Source organism: Narcine bancroftii, chromosome 10, assembly GCF_036971445.1.
Source record: "Narcine bancroftii isolate sNarBan1 chromosome 10, sNarBan1.hap1, whole genome shotgun sequence".
NCBI lineage: Eukaryota > Metazoa > Chordata > Chondrichthyes > Torpediniformes > Narcinidae > Narcine > Narcine bancroftii.
Genome location: NC_091478.1, coordinates 96,417,263 through 96,437,959, shown reverse-complemented (window position 1 = coordinate 96,437,959; position 20,697 = coordinate 96,417,263). Strand labels below are relative to the sequence as shown.

Genomic DNA, 20,697 nt, shown 5'->3' with positions numbered 1-20,697 from the left:
ATAAGAATTTTGGGGCATCTGCACATTTTTACTGATAAGCTCTCAGTTTTCACATCGTAAATGTACTGAAACAGGCCTTTCAGCCCAACTCATCATGCCGACCCATTTGCCCATCTCCCTTTGAAACTCTCCTGTCCATGCACCTGATCAATGTCTTTTAAACACAATTATTACCATCTCTACCACTTCCTCTGGTGGCACAGTGAAGCCGCGTTATAACGCAATCGTTGGGGTCCATAAAATCTCATCGCGAAAAAGCGGGGTCGCACTAAATCAAGGTTTTGCCATATTTCCCTGTTTAATTTGCATACCTACATCATTTCCATTTCTTCTCTAGTCTGTATTCATTTTAAACCAATCCGGGAGCCCGATGCCCCCACTCCTGCTGGGTACCCGAGGTCCTCACTCCTGCCGGGTGCCCAACACCCCAGAACTGCTGGGAGCAGGAGCCCCATGCCCGTCCAATGACTCATTGCATTAAATCGGGGTGCAAAAATCAGGGTTTCGCCGTATGCAAGGAAGACTGGAACAACACACAAAGTACCAGAGGAACTCAGCGGGACAGGCCGCATCCATGGAAGTTAATTGAGAGTCACTGTTTTGGGTCAAATCGGCGGCTATCTCTTGCTTCCATGGATGTGGCCTGACCTGCTGAGTCCCCCCAGCATTTTGGGTGTTGCTGTGCCTGCTCTGGAAGGTCATTTCTCCGCACCTACCACTCTCTGTGCAAAGAAGTTACCCCTCAGGTCCCTTCGCATAGCATCAAAATGCTAAGTTCAAAGTTTAAATTTATACATGACATCATATACAAGCCTGAGATTCTTTTTATCCTAGCGGGCTTCGTAATTTCTATGCCTGTAAATTGTAGGTAAACTGAAAATACAGATGTAAATATAAATACACAGTAATAAATAATGGATACAAGTCCTTAAATCAGTCTCTAAATGTGTACAGTTATCCCACATCCACCTGAAAACTCATCAATATGAAAAGGATGGAGGGATATTTACCTGGTGCCAACAGGTTTTGTTTGATTTGGGCATTATATTTGGCACAGATATGTGTGCTGAAGAGCCTGTTCCTTGGCTGCACTGTTTTATGTTCTATGTTCAAATACAGAGAGGGCTTCAGCTTAACATAGAAACATAGAAAGCAGGTGCAGGAGAAGGTCATTCAGTTCCACCATTCAATATGATTGTGGTTGACCATACAACGTCAGTCCCCAATTCCTGATTTCTCTCTCCATACCTTGATCCCTTTAGCCATAAGGACCACATCCAACTCCCTTTTGAATATATCAAATGATCCGGCCTTAACAACTTTCCATGGGAGGAAGCTTCACAAGTTTGGAACTCTCTGAGTGAAGAGGTTTCTCCCCATATCAGCCCTAAATGGCTTCTCCCTTTATCCTGGACTTCCCCAACACCAGGAATGTTCTTCCTGCATCTAGCCTGCCCGGTCCTGTCGGAATTTCATGTCTCAATGAGATCCCCTCTCATTCTTCTAAACTCCAGTGAGTCTCCACTCTTCAACTGTCAGTCCTGCCACCTCAGGGATCAGTCTGGTGAACTTTCACTGCACCCCCTCCCCTCCCAAACAGGAAGAGTGTCCTTCCTCAGAATAGGAGGCGAAAGATGTACACAGTACTCAGGATATTGCCTCACCAAAGAGTCTCACAGGAGACTGCAGATGCTGGGACCTGAAGCTAAACACAACTGTGGGTCGAGCAGCATCCGTGGGAGAAGAAGAATGATTGACATTTTGGATCAGAAAATTTATTAGGAACCGATACCGGGGATAAACTAGATGTGTCGACTCACTCGAAGCAGACACGTGAAAGCAGTGAGATAATTCTTGGATTAGCATCAGCTTCTGGGAGAAAAGTTTGAAAACCCACTGGAGTTTCAGTGCAAAGGCACTTCCACCAAAGTTTAATTTCCCATTTGTCTTCTTGTTCTTGTTCTTGTTCTCCATGTTTCCATTTGCAAGTCCATTTTTATTCTTTGCTGGTCAGCATTCAGGTTAAAAGAAAAGCTTGTCCAACATCCAAACAAGGAGGGCTGATTGGTTGCCTAGCAGCAGGAGTGCTCGAGATGTGTACATCATAATGGCAGGTTTTGTGATGCCGTGGGAGATATCACTGCTTTAGAATTTGCTGTGGTCTTACATCTGTTCACACCACAATGTCAATGTGTTCTCTCCAATACGCTTTGAACTGCACTCAAAATAAAAGTCTTTTTTTTTATAAAACCTCCATCACTTGGCATTTCCATTCATTGCAACTCTTCCAAACGATCTGGGGAGCAAATACAAAGCATGGGCTTGAACTCCTGGGGCTGGAAGATAGATTGTATTCTTTCCAAAGTCCAATGAAAATTACATCCAGTAAGTCTGGCGTCATTATTTTAAACATGCTCCCTTTTGCAAACATTCATAATTTACTGGACGTACTTTGCCTGATCTGATTTAGTGTCGATCACGATCGAACGTGCAGCGTTAAACCCCTTTACTCGAAGACCCCTTTCCCTGTGGTTCATTTAACTCTTGCAAATAAATTACTGCCTGTAAAAAGTCTTTTATTTTCCTCCAATGAAGCTCAAAACAAGTTCAAGGAATAGAACCTCATAATTCAATGAGGTCATTACGGCCCTCTTCACTCTGCAACCATTGGGGAAAAGGTTCAGGAAGCCTAAAGATGAGCTACTCAGCGGCACAAGGGCAGCTTCTTCCCCGCTGCCACTAGATTCCTGAATAATCAATGAACCAAAGACACTGCCTTACTTTTCATGCTCGATTATTATTTTATTATAATAATATGGTAAGAATGTTATAATATTTATATTTGCACTGTGACACCTGCCACAAAACACTCACAAAACATACTATAGAAAAGATGTGATTAAGTTAGAGTGGAGACAGAAAGGTTTCTCAACCACGTTGCCTGGATTGGAGGGATTGAGTTAGAAGGAAAGGCAGGGTCTGTTACCTGGAGCAAAGAGGCTGAGAGGTGGGAAAGGTGGGAAAGTTATGAGAAGCAAAGAGAGGGTAAATACCCAGTGTCTGTTTCCCATGGTAGGGGTGACAACTGGGCATGGGTTTAAGTTGAGAGAAAGGAGATTTAAAAGGAATCTGGTTTTTCACACTGAGAGTGTCAGGAATGAACTGCCAGAGGAACTGGTGGAAGCAGGAGCAGGAAGGACATTTAAGAGGCATCGGGACAGGTAATTGAATGAGCAGAGAATTAATGCAGGTAGATGGGATTACTATGGCTAGGGACAATGATCAGCACAGACGTGGAGGCTCAAGAGGACTGTTTCTATACTATACAAGTCTATGACGAGTACCCTGTTCCCACCTTATCCATCCCTCTTTTGATCTCTTCAGAGTTAAGAAATACATCTACCTTCTTCCTGAACATTTTCGTTGAGGTGGCCTCTGAGGGAGTGAGATCCACAGGGTCTCAGAGCAAAGAACCCTTCCGATCTTCACCTTCAGCAGGAGCTGGTGCCTCTACCAGCACCCACATAGCCCACCTGTACGACCAGTGTACAAACTCCTGAATCAACACTGAGGAGGTCAATGGTTTTAACTCATGATCGAACTCCCCTCTTTTCAAAGTGAATCCCATCCGTACTCAATTGAATAAGACCAGGGGCAATACACAAAAGTGCTGGAGAAATTCAGCAGGTCATGCAGCATCCATGGGAAGTAAAGGGTAACCAGTGTTTTGCTCCTGGGCCCTTCATCAGATCAGCCACTCAGCCCCTTGAGCCTATCCTACAGTTCAATGCAATAATGGTTGATCACTTCTGTGCAATTTTCCTACAAAGCAAGGTAGACAGAGTTAAGGCTTTTCTCTTTGGAGAGCCGAACGAAGAGTGGTGACTTAATGGAGATACAGAATATAAGATAATGAATACTCTATCTAGAGTGGGCAGCCAGCACCTCTTTCTGCAGTTAAAACAGCAAATAGCAGAGGACATCTGTTTAAGGTGAGAGGAGGAAAGTTTAAGGGAGATGCCTGAGATCATTTTTTTTTAACTCAGAGAGTGGTGGGTGCCTGGAATGCATTACTGGGGTTGGTGGTGGAGTCTGGTACAATAGAGACATTCAAGATTTTTAGATAGGCACATGGATTTAAGAAAAATAGAGGGTTTCAGGTGTGAAGTAGGGAAAAAGTATATTGCTGTTGGGTGTATAATCCTCAAACATCCCCCCCCCCCGATCTTTCAAAATTTTATCTACCTCTTCCATAAATACCCTCAAATAATACAACCTCCACAGTCTCCTTTGGGATTTGTCACCTCTGCAATAAAAACTTCCTCTGTACCTCAGTTTTAAACTACTACCTCTTTATTGTGTAACTATGACCCCTTACTTCAGATCTTTACCTGTAGAATGCTCAGACAGGCCTTTCAGCCCATTGTGTCCATGCCAACCCATTTACATTTCACTCTCCCCACATTGCCATCAATTTCCAGGAGCCCATTAACCTATCAACCTGCACACCTTTAGGACATGGGAGGAAACCAGAGCACTGGAGGGAAACCCAGACAGTCACAGGAAGAGCATGTCAACTCCACACCGAGGACCTGAAGTCAGGATCAGTCCTGGGTCATTGGAGCTGTGAGGCAGCTGCTCCATTCACATTCTTAGGGTGTTCTGGCCTAAACTACCCTCTCACCCACAGTCACAAGAAGAGCTCGCATGACTGTATGTGTTCATTTTATCGGGTAACAGGAAGCCATTTACAATAAGCTGTCATGGATATTGGAGCTTGTGTGGGGCATGCTGTGTTACCATCCTCTCACACAGCAACTGTGACTCCATTCATTGCCTGTAAATCAAGTTGGAATATCTCAAGAGAGTCATGAAAGATGCTATATCAATGCAGGTCTGTTCCTGCTCCCATATACCCCCTACATGCTCATTATTGCATTCATTGGTCCAAGTTCTCAGCTCAGCTAAAATAGTTTATGTAATCAAAATACTGAAAGCTTAATTGGACGTAACTCTTTTCTTTCCATTAGTGTTTCTTTGTGGTAACCTGGTGCAATAATTAATTCAGTTGAATATGGGATTATCAGCAAAAGTGACTATTTTAATGTGTTCAATCCATCGCCTGATAATAACTGGATTTAAAATCTTTGCAAATTACTTTTCAAAAAAATCTGTATCCAACCATTTAATAGTTCAATGTGCGCTAATTAGTTCCTTAGCAGATTGAATGTTATTTCATTTCAGAAACCATTTGCCTGTGCCCTTGAGAGACCAAGCAGAATTTGGAGAGGTTCTCCCCCACACATTCCAAGGAGCCATATCATTTCCCCTTGGGTGTTTGCAGTGCAACTTGACAAACACCTTCAAAGAGCCCACGATTAAGTGGAGGAAATTCATGCTAAGGCAGAGAGCTCCATACTCAGGCAAATTGCAAAGAGTTGTATTCATCAAGGCATCCTGTAAATGCCTTGGGTCTGTGTAATGGATTAGTTTGCAGTAAATAAATATACTGGAATAAAAATGGAAAGTAAGTTCAAGTAAGAGCGACATAACTCCTCTGGGATCAGTCAGCAGTGGGTATATTTAAAGCAGAGTCTAACAGGTTCTTGATTGGTATGGGTGTCAAAGGCCATGGGGAGAAGGCAGAAGAATGGGATTGAGAAAGAAAAATAAATCAGCCATGGCTTGAATGGTGGAGCAGATTTGATGGACCAAATGCTCTAATTCTGCTCCTACGACTTATGGACCTTACACAAGGATTGTAATTGGCCCGTCTTCCCTTGTTGTCTGATTTCCTCAGTCTCCAAACACCAATCCTTCTCATTCTCAAATGAATCAGAGGCCATAACTCTCCGGGCTAGAGAATGCCATCGATTCCCAATCCTCAACCCCAAAGTGCCCAACACTATTACCCTGAGACGATACAGAGCAGCCACAACTCTGGAGTGTAAATGTCAAAGCTTCACGAGGCTTGAAGCCAAGAGGCCAACTATTCTGTTTGGAGCAACGGAAGATAAGAAGTGACTTAATAGAGGTATTATGAAGGCCCTTGATAGGGTGGACAGCCAGCACCTTTCTCATGGGGTGGCTATAGCCAATACCAGAAAGCATCTGTTTAAAGTGAGTGGAGGAAAGTTTAATGAAGATGTCAGGGGTACATTTTTTACACAGAGAGTGGTAGGTACCTAGAATGCATTGCCAGGGATGGAGATAGAGGCTGGTACAATAGGGACATTCAAAAGATGTAAGAAAAATAGGTTATGGATGTGAGGTAGGGAAGGGTTCGATTAATGTGGAGTAGGTTTCATAGTTTGATGCAACATTGTGGGCCAAGGGGTCTGTTCTGTCCTGTGCTGTAATTTTCTGTGGTCCATGTTCTATAATATCTTATTCTGAGACAATGCTGAGGTGTTTTCTCCCTCTACCTCTGGTGTATAGACTCTTACTGTGGCATTTTTTTTTCTCTAGTTTGTTTACATCTCTTTATTTGATTACTCCACATGTGTAGGGTGAGTCAGGTATTTTTTGCACTGCCAATAAATGGTGATTCTGCCTCACCAGTGTGATAAAGAATCTAAGGGTTGTATGACAATAAATTTGAAATCTGAAATAGTTTCATGTTCCAAGGAATAAACATCTCCAAAGTCCTGCAGAGATTGGGGCAAGCACATTGACACGAAAGTCAAGAAAGTGCACCAACGCCTCCACTTTCTTAGAAGACGAAGGAAGGTTACCTTGTCCCTCAACAATCTCTACAGGTGCACCATCAAAAGCAGGCTTACTGACTGCATCACAGAGTGGGACAGGAGCTGCTCTGCTCAAAATAAGGTGGCGAATGCAGCTCAGAACATCACGCATGTTTCTCTCCCTTCTATGGGTTCCGTCTACATCTCCTGCTGTCCAGGAAAGGCTACCAACATACTGAAAGGCCCATCATACACCCAATACACTCTCTTCCCCCTCCTCCCATTGGGGAGAAGGCTTAAGAGTGTGAAATCGTGCACCAACAGGCTTAAAGATGGTTCCTTCCTTCCTGAATGAGCCCCACAACATGCTGCCCTTGCTTGGTATGAATTAATCTTTCCTTTAATTATAATTCTATACTCTATAAATTGTGCTCTTTATAAGGATGTGTAGATGATAATAAAAAGAACCTTTCTCACTGTACTAGGTACAATGTAACAAATAAATGTAAACCAATCAAAGGGATGCAGCCCAACGAGCAGGAAAAAGGCAAATGGTCTATTGGCCTTTACAAGAGAAATCACATGGGGTAGTGAGCACATTTCTGGTCCCCATATCTTAGAGGGAGTGTTGACTGCGTTTGGACGAGGAGTGTTTGGATTTGCTCAGACTATGTTCAGATGAATGTAAGGAGATCCCACTGAAAATTCCCACAGGTCTGGACAGAGTAAATGCAGGGAAGATGCTTTTCCTGGAGACGTATCTGAAAAAGGGGTCGTAGCATTATTTAGGGGCTAAGCGATTTGGAATCGTGATGAGAAATTTCCTCACAGATTACCATAGATAGCTTCGAAGAGGCATAGAATTGTAAAGCACAGAAAACAGGCCCTTGAACCCATTAAGTCCATGCTTGGCATTTTACTCATTTACGTTAATCCCATTTGCCTGCAATATCTTTCTGAACCTGGAAGGATATGGCAGAAAAATGGCATGAGAAAAAGTAAATATTCACAGTCCTTTTCCAGGGTGGAAGAATCAAAAATTAGATGCCACAGATTTAAGGTGAGAGGAGAAAGATTTAAAAGGAAGCCAAGAGGGCACCTTCTTCACACAGTAGGTGGTAGGCATGTGGAGTGGTAGATGTGGCATTTAAAAGGCATTTAGACAGGTACATAGATCAGAAAGGTTTAGAGGCCAATTGTAGGTCAAGGGGATTTGATTGGGTAGACAACTTGGTCGGTATGGATAAGTGGGGCTAAAGTGCCTGTTTCCATACTGTAGAATCTATGACTCTATAGTACACCAGAGACTGCAGATGCTGGAATCTGGAGCAAAAATCATTCTTCTAAATTAAGTCTGTTGGTTGAGTAGTGGGAAAAAAAGAATAGTCTTCATTTCAAGCCAGTAACTTTCATCAAGACTCTGCAACTAATGAGGTTATGTGCGTAAGGTCTAGTTAGTGTGGACAGCCTTTTCCTAAGTGGCAATGGCTAATACCAGGGAATATCTGTGGTGAGGGGAGGAAAGTTTAGGGAGATGTCAGAGGCAAGTTTTTGTACACACAGAGTGGTGGGTTCCTGGAATGCATTGCTGGGGGAGCTGATGGAGGCTGGTTCAATAGGAAGTTTTAAAAGATTCTTAGATAGGCACATAGATATAAGAAAAATACGGCATTATGGGTGTGATGGAGGGATAACACAACATCGTGGGTCAAAGGGCCTGCACTGTGTTGTACTGTTTTATGTTCTGTGACTATTGAAATATCTGTCTGAATACTGGAGGAAAGAGACTGAATACATTGAAGAAGAAGGAAGATAGATTTCCAAACACAAGTGGTTCGTTGAGAGTGCAGGAAATGAAAGTGAGATTGAGATTATCCCTGATCATACTGAATGGTGGAGAAGACCCATGGGGGAAAAGAGCCCAATCTTACGCCTAGTTCCTGTGGCAAGCAATCTCTCATACAAAGGGAGAGGCAAGTCTGGAATTCTCTCTCTCTCCTGAAAGAAAATGTTGTGGCTGTGGGGGTTGGGGGGGGGTGACAATTAAAAATGACAAGATTGAGTTATAAAGATTGCTTGTTAAGAGTTAAAGAAATCAAAGGCAGGTGTGTGGGCTGTTGGGAGGGACTGATCTGATCAGATCATCCAGGATCAATAAACTGGACAGTGCAGGCTTGTGTCCCTGCATTAAACCTTGAAAAGAATAAAATTTACCAAGGCACGTATGAATGGAATGAAATGAATGAGTGTGAAATGGAAGTTGAATCGAGCTACTGACACAACGGAGGCAATAGCAGTTGTAATGTTAGGAGACATGCAGCTCAAATAAGCTAAATTGTTTGTTTCGTGCTGATTCCAGCTTTATGAGCACTTTGCAGTGTACTCTGAATTAAAGGCTCGTGTTTATTACAGTCCAGGTCCGGAGGGGAGGGGAGTGTGCGGTTGTGTGGAGCTGTTCGACTGGAATGTTCACCAGAACAGATCAAGCTTCCCCAACAATTGTTCTGCGGTCAGCCCTGTGCAATCCCACCTGAGCAATGACTTATTGCCCAGGCAAGCACCTTTGACCACAAGGCAGTACAGAACATCCAATAGGCAATAATGGAAAAGGACTCGATGGTTAAGGTGGGGTAGTTCTCTGAGCATGCAGTCCAGGTCATCTGGTGGAATGTCTCATCACCAGTGCTCACTAACAAGCCCCAGGACTTGACCTGGCTGGCTGTGAGAAGACCCTCCCAGTCAGATACTTCCTGTACGACAGGACCATCACCCACAATGCACATTGTTCCTGAGATGACTGCGGAGGGGTGAAGACAGTCACCCACCTCTTGGCAGAATGCAGATTTGCTCAGGGTGCATGGTGGGGGGGGGTGGGTGGAAGATGCAAGCATCCTTGTGGCTTTACGGGTTGTTGGTCATTCAGCACACAGAGATGTCAGTGAGGGAATGCTTTCGACTGGCACATTCCAGGCTGCAGGAGGACGGGCTGAGGGGTGCACTAAGGCTTGGCGCAGCTAATGCGAGGGCACAGTGGGCAGTCCTTCCATCACCGGGGATTGAGGTGCTGAGGGAGAGGAAGCCCCTCAAACAACAGAGGCCACAGAGGTGGTAACGGTGCTGTGTAGCAAATTAGAGAATGAATGTAATAGTGTACAGCAATGGAATTTATAAATATGACACTAAGGATGCAATAAGAATATCCAGAGTTGAAGGTTAACTCTCTCATCAAAGATGGTCATTGCCAAGCAGGTAAACAAGAAAATCTGCAGGTGTTGGGGTCAAATGCAATACACAGAGGTGCTGGAAAAGTTCAGCAGGTCACACAGCATCTGTAGGAAGTAAAAGGCAGTCAAACTTTTGAGCCTGAGGCATTCAGCAGGACTGTGGAAAAACACCTGAATAATGGGGGATGGAGGGGGGAGGAGGAGAGAGAAAGTGGAAGGGGGCACAGGGACAGGCTAACAGGTAAGAGATAGTAGGTGGCTCCAGGTGGGAGGGTAGGAGAGAAGGAAGCCGAGAAGAGATAGGCGAGAGGCCAGAGAGATAGAAGGAGGAAGGGAAGGGAAAAAGAGAAACAGAAGAGGGGGTTAACAGAACACTGATGTGTTCTGCTTGGAGATTGTCCAGAAGGAATATAAGGTCATGCTCTTCCAATTTGAAGGTGGCTTCATTTTTGCAGTACATAAGGCCATGGACAGACACGTATGTGTGGCATTGGGGTGTGGAATTGAAGTGGCTGGCCACTGTTTCAAAGGACAGAGTGAAGGTGGTCAATGAGACGATTCTCCAGTCTGTGTCCATTCTTCCCAATGTAGGAGAGGCCGCATTACCTGTACTCCCATGGCTTGAATGTTACCTGTTACTAGCCAGTTCATGTATGGTTGATTACCTGATCTATGAAGTTGCAAATAAGTATGAACATTGTGCTGTCATCAGCAAGTCCTTCACCCTCTATTGAACCCATTTAAACAGAATCTCTTCATTAGTTTGGTGTTTGTTTCTTGCACTGAAAGTGACATAAAAATATTCATCTTTTTATAAAGCTCCATTTTTCTCTTATCCCTTGGGGGAATGGTTGCTAAGTTTGGACAAACAGTCGTCACCAAAAAATGCAGGGAACTTTCGGCAGCTATGGACAGAGAAGCAGAGTCAAAGATCCTTCGACATTTGGGTCAACACCTTCTATTTCCTGGGCAGTCACATTTTGGAAGATCTCTACTTTCCAAGAATTCTGAGGAAATTTGGCATGTCATCGAACACTCTAGTGAACTTCTACAGGTGCCCCGCGGGAAGTATACTGAATGGTTGCACCGCGGTCTGAATTATAAACACGAGTGCCCAGGATGGGAGAAGGCTGCAGAAAGTAGCAAACCCGGCCACGGCCATCACAGGCTCTGACATCCCATGTGGGCTGGATGATTAATTGGCCACCAGAAATTGTCCCTCGTGTGTATGTGAGCAGTGGAATCTGAGGAGAGTTGATGGGAATGTGGGGAAAATCAAAAGTGGAATTAAAACAAGATTAATGGGCCAAAGGGTCTGTTTCTGAGCTGTGTCTCATTATTGAATTGTTTCATATTTATTGTCATGTGTGCTGTGTGCATGAACACCTCTTACAGCAGGCCTTCCAATAGTTTTACAATAGTCAGGAGTCTATGGTTCAGAGGAAAGTGCAGTTAAATAGTGGAAGGGCATCTTTTATTTTAACCAATGAGAGGTTCATTTAAGCAGGAAAAAAACTGTCCTTGAACCTGGCAGTTTGTGTTTTCAAGCTTGTCTATCTTTTGCCCAAATGAAGGAGGGGAAGAGAATGTGTTGGCAGCTTCCCCGACACAGCAGCAGGTGGGCAGTGTCGATGGAGGGGAGGTTGGCTTGCGTGCTGGCCTGACCTGTGGTCAGCAGTTTCTTGTGCTTCTTGGGTTCTATCCTGTTTACGGCTGGACTCAATTTCACCCAAAGTAATTTCGCGTGTGATCCAACCTGTTATGATATGTGGCCAGAAAACTGGGACTAATGGATCCAATTTCTGGCTTTCAATCTGCAAATTGAACATAAAGGATGTGATTCACTTGCCTTTATATTGTTCCTACAAATGAAATTGTTCAGATAACAAAGACACAACAAGACCACACTGAACAATGGGCAACTTCAGAAAAAGAGAAATGATTTTTTATATTTAGCTCATGGCCATTGTGGAGCCAATTGATTTATACCTTTTGAAATATAACTTTAATTTCTTAACATGCCTCAAGGAACATTCACAGTAGGCAGGTAAGTCAAGGAGGGCAGCAATGATGCAAATATAGAACTCTTGTCAACAGAACTGTTGAAATCACAGCTCAGCCATTATGAGAATGATGGTGTGTTGCGACAAGAGGTCCTTCAAATTCAATCAAGAATGTTTCTTGGCTCAGAGAGCTGTGGGCCTTTGTTGTTTGTTGTGGATGCTCATGTCAAGTGTCTTCCAATTGAATAGTTTGAGGTTGAATAGAATCGAGCAATAGAGGCGTGGATGAAGGTCAGATATGGTTTTTGGAATGGCGGATCAGGTGTAAATGGAAGACTGAAAGATTACAACCCATAAATTTATTGTCACATGTACCAAGGGAAGAGAGAAAGTTTGTTTAGCAACCATGCAGCTAGTCAAACCCCATGTAGTACAGAAGTTAAAACCACAGTTACAGAGATCAGTGATGAGCGAAGACAACACTATTTTGTGGGTGCGAGATTTGTTCAGGAGTCTGATAATGGCAGGAAAGAAACCACCCTTTAATCTGGAGGTGTGTGATCTTCTTCCTGACAGGAGAGGGGTGAAAATGTCAGAGTGAAATGAATCTTTTAACATTTTGGCTGCTATTCTGTGGTAGTGGGAGTTATGGATGGAGTCGATGGAGGGGAGGGGGGTTTGTGTGACTGCCTGAGCTATGATAGCTACTCTGCAGTTTCTTGTGCAGAGCACTTTCTGTCCCTCACAGTGATGCACCCTGACAGGATAGTTTCAATGGTGTAACCACAGATGTTGAGAGGTGCGGGTGCCATGACAAATCTCCTCAGACTTCTGCAGATGCAGGGGAGCTGGCGCGCTTTCTGCTATCTACTCTCTCCACCTTGCTCCCGTTGGTGTGCGCCAGGGAGAGAGCTCCACCTTCATGGGTGAACATGTGCCACTTTCATTAGATCACATTAGTCTATAAATAAAGAGAAATAGTTTCAGGAGAAAACTTGTTTCCCCACTTAGTGAATGTGACACCTCCACATTAGTGGGGAAGGGGCAACAACACCTACATTTCCCAAGGAGGTTGAGAAGGGCAAGGCCCCGGCCCCCATCTGGACAACACTTTACACAAGCACAACTGAGAGTGTCCTGTCTGACTGCATCTCATTGTTTGGTACACTAGCTGCAAAGCATCAGACCAGAAGTCAACTCAAAAGATCATCAAAATGACTGAGAAGATCCCTTGCCTCTACTGAGATTCACTGAGAGCATAGCTTAAATAGGGCTCAAAGAATTATAGTTGACCCTTTCCATCCAGCCCACATTTTCTTTGACCTAGTACCATCAATAAGGAGGTAAAGAAGCATCAAAAGCAGAACTGCCACCCACAGGCTGTGAGATTGATGAACCGTATCTTGGAACTGAGTAAATCATTCCAAATTATTGAGATATTTATCTATATCGCATTTATATTATATTATGTATAAATGTTATTATTATGTGCTGTGAATTGAGTGTTTACATGTGTGCACCATGGTCAAGAGAAACGTTGTCTAGCCTGGTTGTCCGTGCACAGTCGGAGGATAATACACTTGAACTTGAACGTGAAATGCCAAGGTAGCAGTAAACCAAAGGGCCAAGTGATCTCTGAAGTCAGAGTCAAGAGGAAATATGTACTTGAGATGCTGGATATTCACAGGAAGGAGGTTGTCAGGGTGGGATGAAGAAAGGTGGGAGGAGGCTTCATTCAAATGTGTTACATGTCAGATTACCAATATATGTAAAAATCACCTGTGACTGAAGTGTGTTGAGGGAGGTGACAAATTCTCTCTATCACAAAAATGTATTTACTCTTTCTAAATTGTGCCCAGGTCTATTTATTCATTTAAGAATGTAACAAGCTCATGTTTCAGTCTATATTAGAGGATTTAACCAGCCTCCAAAGTGATTTATATTCGTAAATTAAATGTCAAAATTGAGAAGTTACGAGCACTGAAGCAGCACAGAAGGACTTCATGCTTTGCATTGCCAAGTGATTTTCCATTCCTCACATTGAGCCAATTCACTGTCGAAGATTTAATCGCAATCTGTGTCATGGAGAGGGGCAGCTTGGAGAAAGGCCTTTCAGCCCATCGAGTTCATTCCAACTACCAACCACCATTCACATTGATGCTGCATTAAAGGCATTTTTCATCGCACCCCCCCCCCCACAATCTCATCAACTTTCCCAGGTTGTACCCCTCACTGACACACGAGGGGCAATTGACAGTACCTTTGAATGGTACAGGAAGGGGCACCCACCCTCTGCCGAGTGTTCCTCACCTTCAGCCCACCTCCAGTTGCCCCTTTCAGCTCGATATCTTTCACATCTTTATCCTGTGAATAAATTCCCAGCGTGGTAATTGCGGCATTGGTGCAGAGAAACGCTTCTTTTCAGGAGAAAATCGCAAAATGAAGAACTTAATCTGGAAAACGAGGTCATTGGCAGAGAGCAACAAAACAACGGCCAAACTGAGGCCACCCACAAATTGGAGGGACAATAAAGGAACCTTGAATCGTGAAGACAAAATTGGCCTTGTTGAAGGTGACAGTGAGCAGCATCCTTGAACTTGTCATTCCGGTGAAGATAAACTCTCAGTGTAATTTGGGGGAGCATTTTGACCCAGAGGCAATGAAGGAACTGTGATATAGTTCCAAGCGATGGTGCTGGGTGATTTTGGAAGGGGTGGTCCTGTGCAGGTTTGGGAGGTGCTGCCAGCGAGCTTGCATGTGTAACAGAGATGAATTTTCTGCAGCTGCTCTGCACTGGGGACAGATGGTGGATCTCCATGTGTGTGGGGTCTTCATCGTTCCAAAAGGTTCTGGGAGGCAGGTTTTGTGTCGAACCAGACCGCAGGAGTTGCTTCTCAGATGTGCTCAGCCATTCTCAATGGAGCACAACAAAATTAAGTAAAAGCCTTGTTTTCTTTTCGCCTCACATAACAAAGTTTTTTGTTTTTTTTATATAGTCATTAGAAGTACGGAAGAAACCAAAACTTGACTGCTTCACAGGGAACAGGGCCCATAAGCACTTGATCAGAATCCTAGGAAGGCGAAAGCTGAAAGAAATGTTTAGAGTGGCTGTGCTATATCAGTGAAAAACAACACCCCCTTTTTCCACAGGCACCTTATCTCAGGAATTAACAGGGACAGGGTCCAGTGGAAAAAGAAAACTGTCAGAACGCTGGCATCAAATGACGTCATTTCAGGCCGGGGATTAACCACCTCAACCCCTGCTCACATCCCTGGCGTCAACTGACGGTGCCATCCCGATAAAACTAGTGGAAAAGGGACAGCAGGAAGTCACCCGTTTCCAGTTGAAGGTAGAACACTCCGATCCCCGGGAATGATTTATGTCCCAGTTAGGCCCAGTGGAAACAGCACAATGGGCTTCCTATCCCGGGACATTGCCCAGACAATTAACTGGAATGCCAGTGGAACAGGGGCTAATGTAGAGCATATGCAGTTTTTTTTTTCATTTTTAAGTTTGACATCAAACTTTCCCTGCTGTGACAGAACTACTCTAATGTCACAATTACAGTTGCGTGACATCATTCACAAAGTGAGTGACACTCATTTTCCAATGTTTGATGCCTTATCTGGCATAATTTCCCTGGTAGCTAGCAGCTGTCACATCATCAAGCTGGATGAGCAACCAAAGTGATTAAAGAAATCACAGAGCCAGCAAGGAAACAATTTTCAATTATATTTACAAACACTAGTAATGATTAGAACATGTGCATGTGTTCAAAGCAAACTTCGGATTTAAAAGAGAAATAAATTCAGTTACAGTTGATAATATATGTGGGTGAAAGGTTTTGCATGAATAATGAGATTCGGGACAGCAGTGAGTTAACACTGATGATCTATTCAATGGTGCATCTGCAGTTGTTGAATGCAGATGACATTCCAAATTTGCAGCGGGAGCGAAGACACGGCACTGCTCTGAATGTTCTACTGCCTGGTCGTGATGCCGATGGCTCCACAGAGGCTTTAAGCAGCCTGTTGAAGGAGCCAATGGTAGTTTTTTTTAGAAGCCTGCAACCTCGGGTTCTGTGCCCAAGATGGTGGTGCCCCTGTGTTAGGCAGCAAACCACGAAGGGTTGTGCACTCCAGGGGAGCAGCAGATCGGCGCAGAACACCAAAAATGGGGAGAAAAGCCCCCTCTGTGTTGAGAAGGAGAAGCTATGGGGAAGGTGACCTCGGCCACCCCCCCCCTCCTTTAGTGTAAAATAGACTAAACACCTCCCCCCTCTATTGTACAGGTAATGAGCAAACTCATTAAACAAATGTATAGGTTCTGGAGGCTAGCACACACCACCCCCCCCCCCCCCGGGTAAAACAATTCCAAGAGAATTTTATTCTTTTTTGCAAAGAATTAATATCAAACAATTACAAATACACAGGAAGATAAAATATAAGTATTCAGATTTTAAAATTTCAAATTCAAAGACATTCTCTTTGTTTTCTTCAGAGTTGGTAGCTTGTTCACAAAGTTCTTTACAACTTTGATATCTATAAAGATCTTGTTTTGCCCATTTGGCACTGTAATTTTCAAAGTAGCTGGTTGACACTACACAGAGTTGAAACCTTTTGTCCAGAGGGTGCTTTTCAATGGATTAAATTCCCGCCTGCACTTTAAAAGTGCAGTACTAATGTCTGGTTTTAAAAAATATATTTTTCCACCTTCAATTTCAAGAGATTGTCCTTGCCTTTCCTTGACCTTCTTTGCTGCTGCTCTTAATATTTTTTCATGGTCTTTGAATTTCATGCATTTAATTTAATATGGAGTGTGGCTTTTGATCCAGTCGTGGACGGGAGAAGGGGGATCTGTACACTTTCTCAATTTCCCTATCAGTTCTGACATTTTGTACTCCCAAAACTCACTCTTGAAAGAAGCAGATGGGGTTTGCTCCTCCTCTCCCTCTTTAAGTCCCATTATTTTAACATTGTTATGTCTGCTAAAATTTTCTAAAGAATCCACCTTTTCCCGTATTTTTGTTTTCTGTGGCCCACTCGTTTAATTCTTTTTCCACATTGTCCACTCTTTCTGTTGTTTCATCCACCTTGTCTTCCACTTGGGTCACTCTTTCATTTAAAGTCCCAATTTCTACCTCTAATCTGGTCACAACTTTTAAAATGTGATCCAATTTCTTATTTGTATTTTGATCTTTAATTAAAAGTGCTTCCATTCTATCTTCATTCGAATATTTCTCTTTAACTTGTACCGTAACTTTCTTAGCCTTAGGCTCTTGTTTAACATTTACCAGTTCATTTTTCTCTTGTATTCTTTGATTGAGGTCTAAATCACCATTTTAAAAGAGAGTTCCTTCTTCTTGCTTCCGTCAGTGATCCTGCATATGGTGCATGCACACAGCAGTGCACATGCTCAGTCTCCTGCTTTCTTGTTCCAGAGCGTCTCTTGGCCCTGATGCCGAAGACACTGCACTGTTCCTCCCAGATGTCAGGCTATCTGCACAGAGGACAGGACAGGTTACAAACCCCAGCTTCTTCTTGTAATAGGGCCCTCTTCCACTAAAAACTCCACATCTCATTGGGAGATCAAGAATACTGGTAATTGTTGATTCTTCTTTAATATTTTTACCTTAAGAGTAAATTCTTCCTTTACTTCCTATTTATCTTCTCGTAGACCACTTTATTTTTTTCCTTTTTTAATAATTTCCCAGGGGCTTCAGGATCCTGCCTCCTTCCTCCTCTTCATCATGTGTCATCCCAGGCCTGTTCAATTTTGACCTCACTGTGATCAAGGACTTTTTCTCTTGCGAATATTGAGCAAATTATTTATTTAGGACCTCCCCAACCTCATCTGCCTCAAAACACATGTTGCTTCCCTTATCCTTCAGTGGTCCCATCTTCATTCTCCTCATCCTTCTGACCTTCTGTTCTTCACATATGCTGGATGCAGTTGATGACCCCGACATACCTTGAGGTTCTCCTTAATTCTACATGCCAAGGCCTTCTCATGCCCCCTTCATGCTCTCCTAAGTTATTTCTTAAGCTCCTTCCTGGCTACCATATACTTCTCATGAGCCCTTCCTGTTTCCTGCTTCCTATCTCCAATGTTGGCTTCCTTCTTCCTCTTGATTAGTAGTCTGACCTGCTTTGTCAGTCACAGATCCATTTTCCTAGCATCTTTTCCTTGTCCTCATGAGACAAATCTATCTTGAACCCTGCACAAGTGGTCCCTAAACTTCTGTGCTTTCACCCTTAAACATCTGTTTCCAATTTATTCTCGCTAGTTCTTGCCTCATCCCTTCATAATTAGCCCTTTCCCAGTTATGCATGTTCCCATTTTTACTGTTTTTATCCTTTTCCATAGCCATGTTGAAATTAAGGGAGTTGTGGTCACTCTCACCAAAATGCTCCCCCACCGAGAGGTCCGCCATTCTAAAATCTGCCTGCTTATCTGCTCCTCGATGACCCAAGGGCTATTTGGGGGCCTATAGACTACTCCCAGCACAGTGATAGCTCCTTTCCTATTTCTGACTTCCACCCACACCGACTCAGTGGACACTCCCTCTGCAGTGTCCTCCCTTTCTATAGCCATGATCCTATCCCTGAACAGTAGTACCACTCCTCCCCTCTTTTTCCACCTCCCATCCTATTCTTTTTAAAACATCTAAACCCCGGAACCTGCATCAGCCAATCCTGCCCTTCCTCCAGTTAATTTCAGTAACGGCCACAACATCGTAGTTCCACGTACTGATCCATGCTCTATATTCATGTCCTTCATTCCTATACACCTAGCACTGAAATTGACACATTTCTAACTGGCTACCTTCATATTTTGTCCCCTGTCTGTCCTTCCTTGCCAACTCAGAGCTCCTAGCATCATACCCTAATCTCTGCACTCACATTCTGATTTCAACCCCTCCCCCACCCCCATCTAGTTTAAACCCTCCCCAACAGCTCTAAAAACCTGCCCACCAAGTTCAGGTGCAGAATTCTGCTTCAGGTCACAGATAAATCCCAACATTGAACACAAGGCAGATCATGCAAAGATGGCACCTTCACACAGACTCAATTGTCTGCCCAAGAAATGGGACTCAAATCCACAGATTCATATATTCTCAGAATATGGGAGGAGGAGAAAGCCATTCAGCCCTTTGGGCCTGCTCTACCATTCAATAGAACCACAACTGATCATGCAACCTCGGTGCCCTTTCCTTCTTTCTTTCCACATCCTTTGGTCCTTTTAGCTATTAAGACCACATTCAACTCCCTTTTGAATGTTATCTAATGAACTGGCCTCAACAAATTTCTGTGGGAGGGTGTTCCACAAGTTCACAACTCTCTGAATGATGAAGTTTCTCCTCAACTCAGTCCTAAATGGCTCTCCCCTTATTCTTAAACTGTGATTCCTTGCCCTGGACTTCCCCAACATCAGGAACATTCTTCTTGTATCTAATCCTCGTCCTATCAGAATTTTATGTGTCCCAAACTAGGTATCAATGAGCAGGGTTATGGAGAGTACTTGTTGCGAGAGTTATGAGAGTACTTCCATCCATGCCAATAACTGAGAATAGTTGGCCTGGAAATTTTTTACATCTTTCGTAAACAGGTTATACTTGGATAATGCTTCCACGTGGTTGGGTAGATGCCCGTGTTATCCTGTATTGCAACTGCTTGGCTAGAGGTGCAACTAATCTACAGCTGGGACGTTGTCTGGTCCTGAATTATTTGGAGTATTCGGTGTTCTCAGCCAATATCACATGTTGTGAATTGTACTGGCTTAAGATAGTGGGAATCTCAGGAGAAAGCTGAGATTAATCTTTCACAACACCTCTGACTGAAAATGGTTGAAAATGCACAAATATGTCTTTTTTTAATTGGATTCTTAATGCTTTCCAAGTTTTGATCATGCAGGCTTCAGGGGATGAAGAAGATATTTCTCCATTACATGTCTACAAAGTAGAAGGCAAACAGCCCACTATGCCTATAACAACTCTACTTTGTGGTATTGAAATTGTCCAACATCTCAACTTTTTTTTTCTCTTTGTAGACCACAGAGGCCAGGGGAGCAGTTGCGTATTCCCTGAGAGAGGTAATACAGCAGTGAAGAAAGTGTTTTGAAGACCTTTGTTTGATGGGTACAAAAATTGGGATCTCATGGTTCAGCTGCACAAGGCGATGATGAGACATCTCTTGGAGAACTGTGCTGTTCTGTTCAGCCAGCTATAGGAAGGACATTGATAAGCTAGAAGGGCTGGGTAAGTTATAAGGAGAGGTTGAATAGGCTGGGTCTTTACTCTCTGTAGCGTAAGAGGGTGAGAGAAGAGGGATTTAAAATGGATCTGAGGGGCAATTTTGAGTGGTTCAAATCTATTTTCATTTATTTTTCTTTTTTAATTTATATTTAAACAAAAAACATTTGCAATTCTCTTTCCTTCTCCTTCTATAATAATTTTATCAATGTTTACATCAGTTGCAGTTGAACAAAACATTTATCTATTATATTATCAAAATCAAAAGGAAGAAAATAGAAAAAATCCCAAACAAAAAGGAAGAAAGAAAAATAACCTTGTGAATCGAAACGCCGACCATGAATCAAGGTTAAAAACAAGGATTACATGAGAATCAGATGGCACCAATCTGGAACCAGACAGCACAGCACCAGAACATCTAAACATCCTAATTCTTTAGGCTATGATAATAGTCAATAAATGGGTTCCATGTCTTTTGGACATTAATGTTTGAATCTTTAATGGCATATCTAATTTTTTTCTAGACTTGATA

The 20,697-nt window shown here is 43.2% G+C and overlaps 2 long non-coding RNA genes across 2 annotated transcripts in view; one reads left to right on the top strand and one right to left on the bottom strand.

Moving 5' to 3' along the window:
- The window catches only part of LOC138744020 (uncharacterized), an 84,739-nt gene extending 82,195 nt beyond the window's left edge, over positions 1-2,544 (bottom strand). Inside the window, exon 1 of the long non-coding RNA XR_011345198.1 lies at positions 1,821-2,544. This is a non-coding gene — a long non-coding RNA (uncharacterized lncRNA). The remainder of the gene's footprint in view (positions 1-1,820) is intronic.
- On the top strand, positions 2,299-20,621 carry LOC138744019 (uncharacterized). The gene is made up of 3 exons (XR_011345197.1): positions 2,299-2,385; positions 19,964-20,171; positions 20,434-20,621. It is a non-coding gene; the product is annotated as an uncharacterized lncRNA (long non-coding RNA).
- The last annotated feature ends 76 nt before the right edge of the window (positions 20,622-20,697 follow it).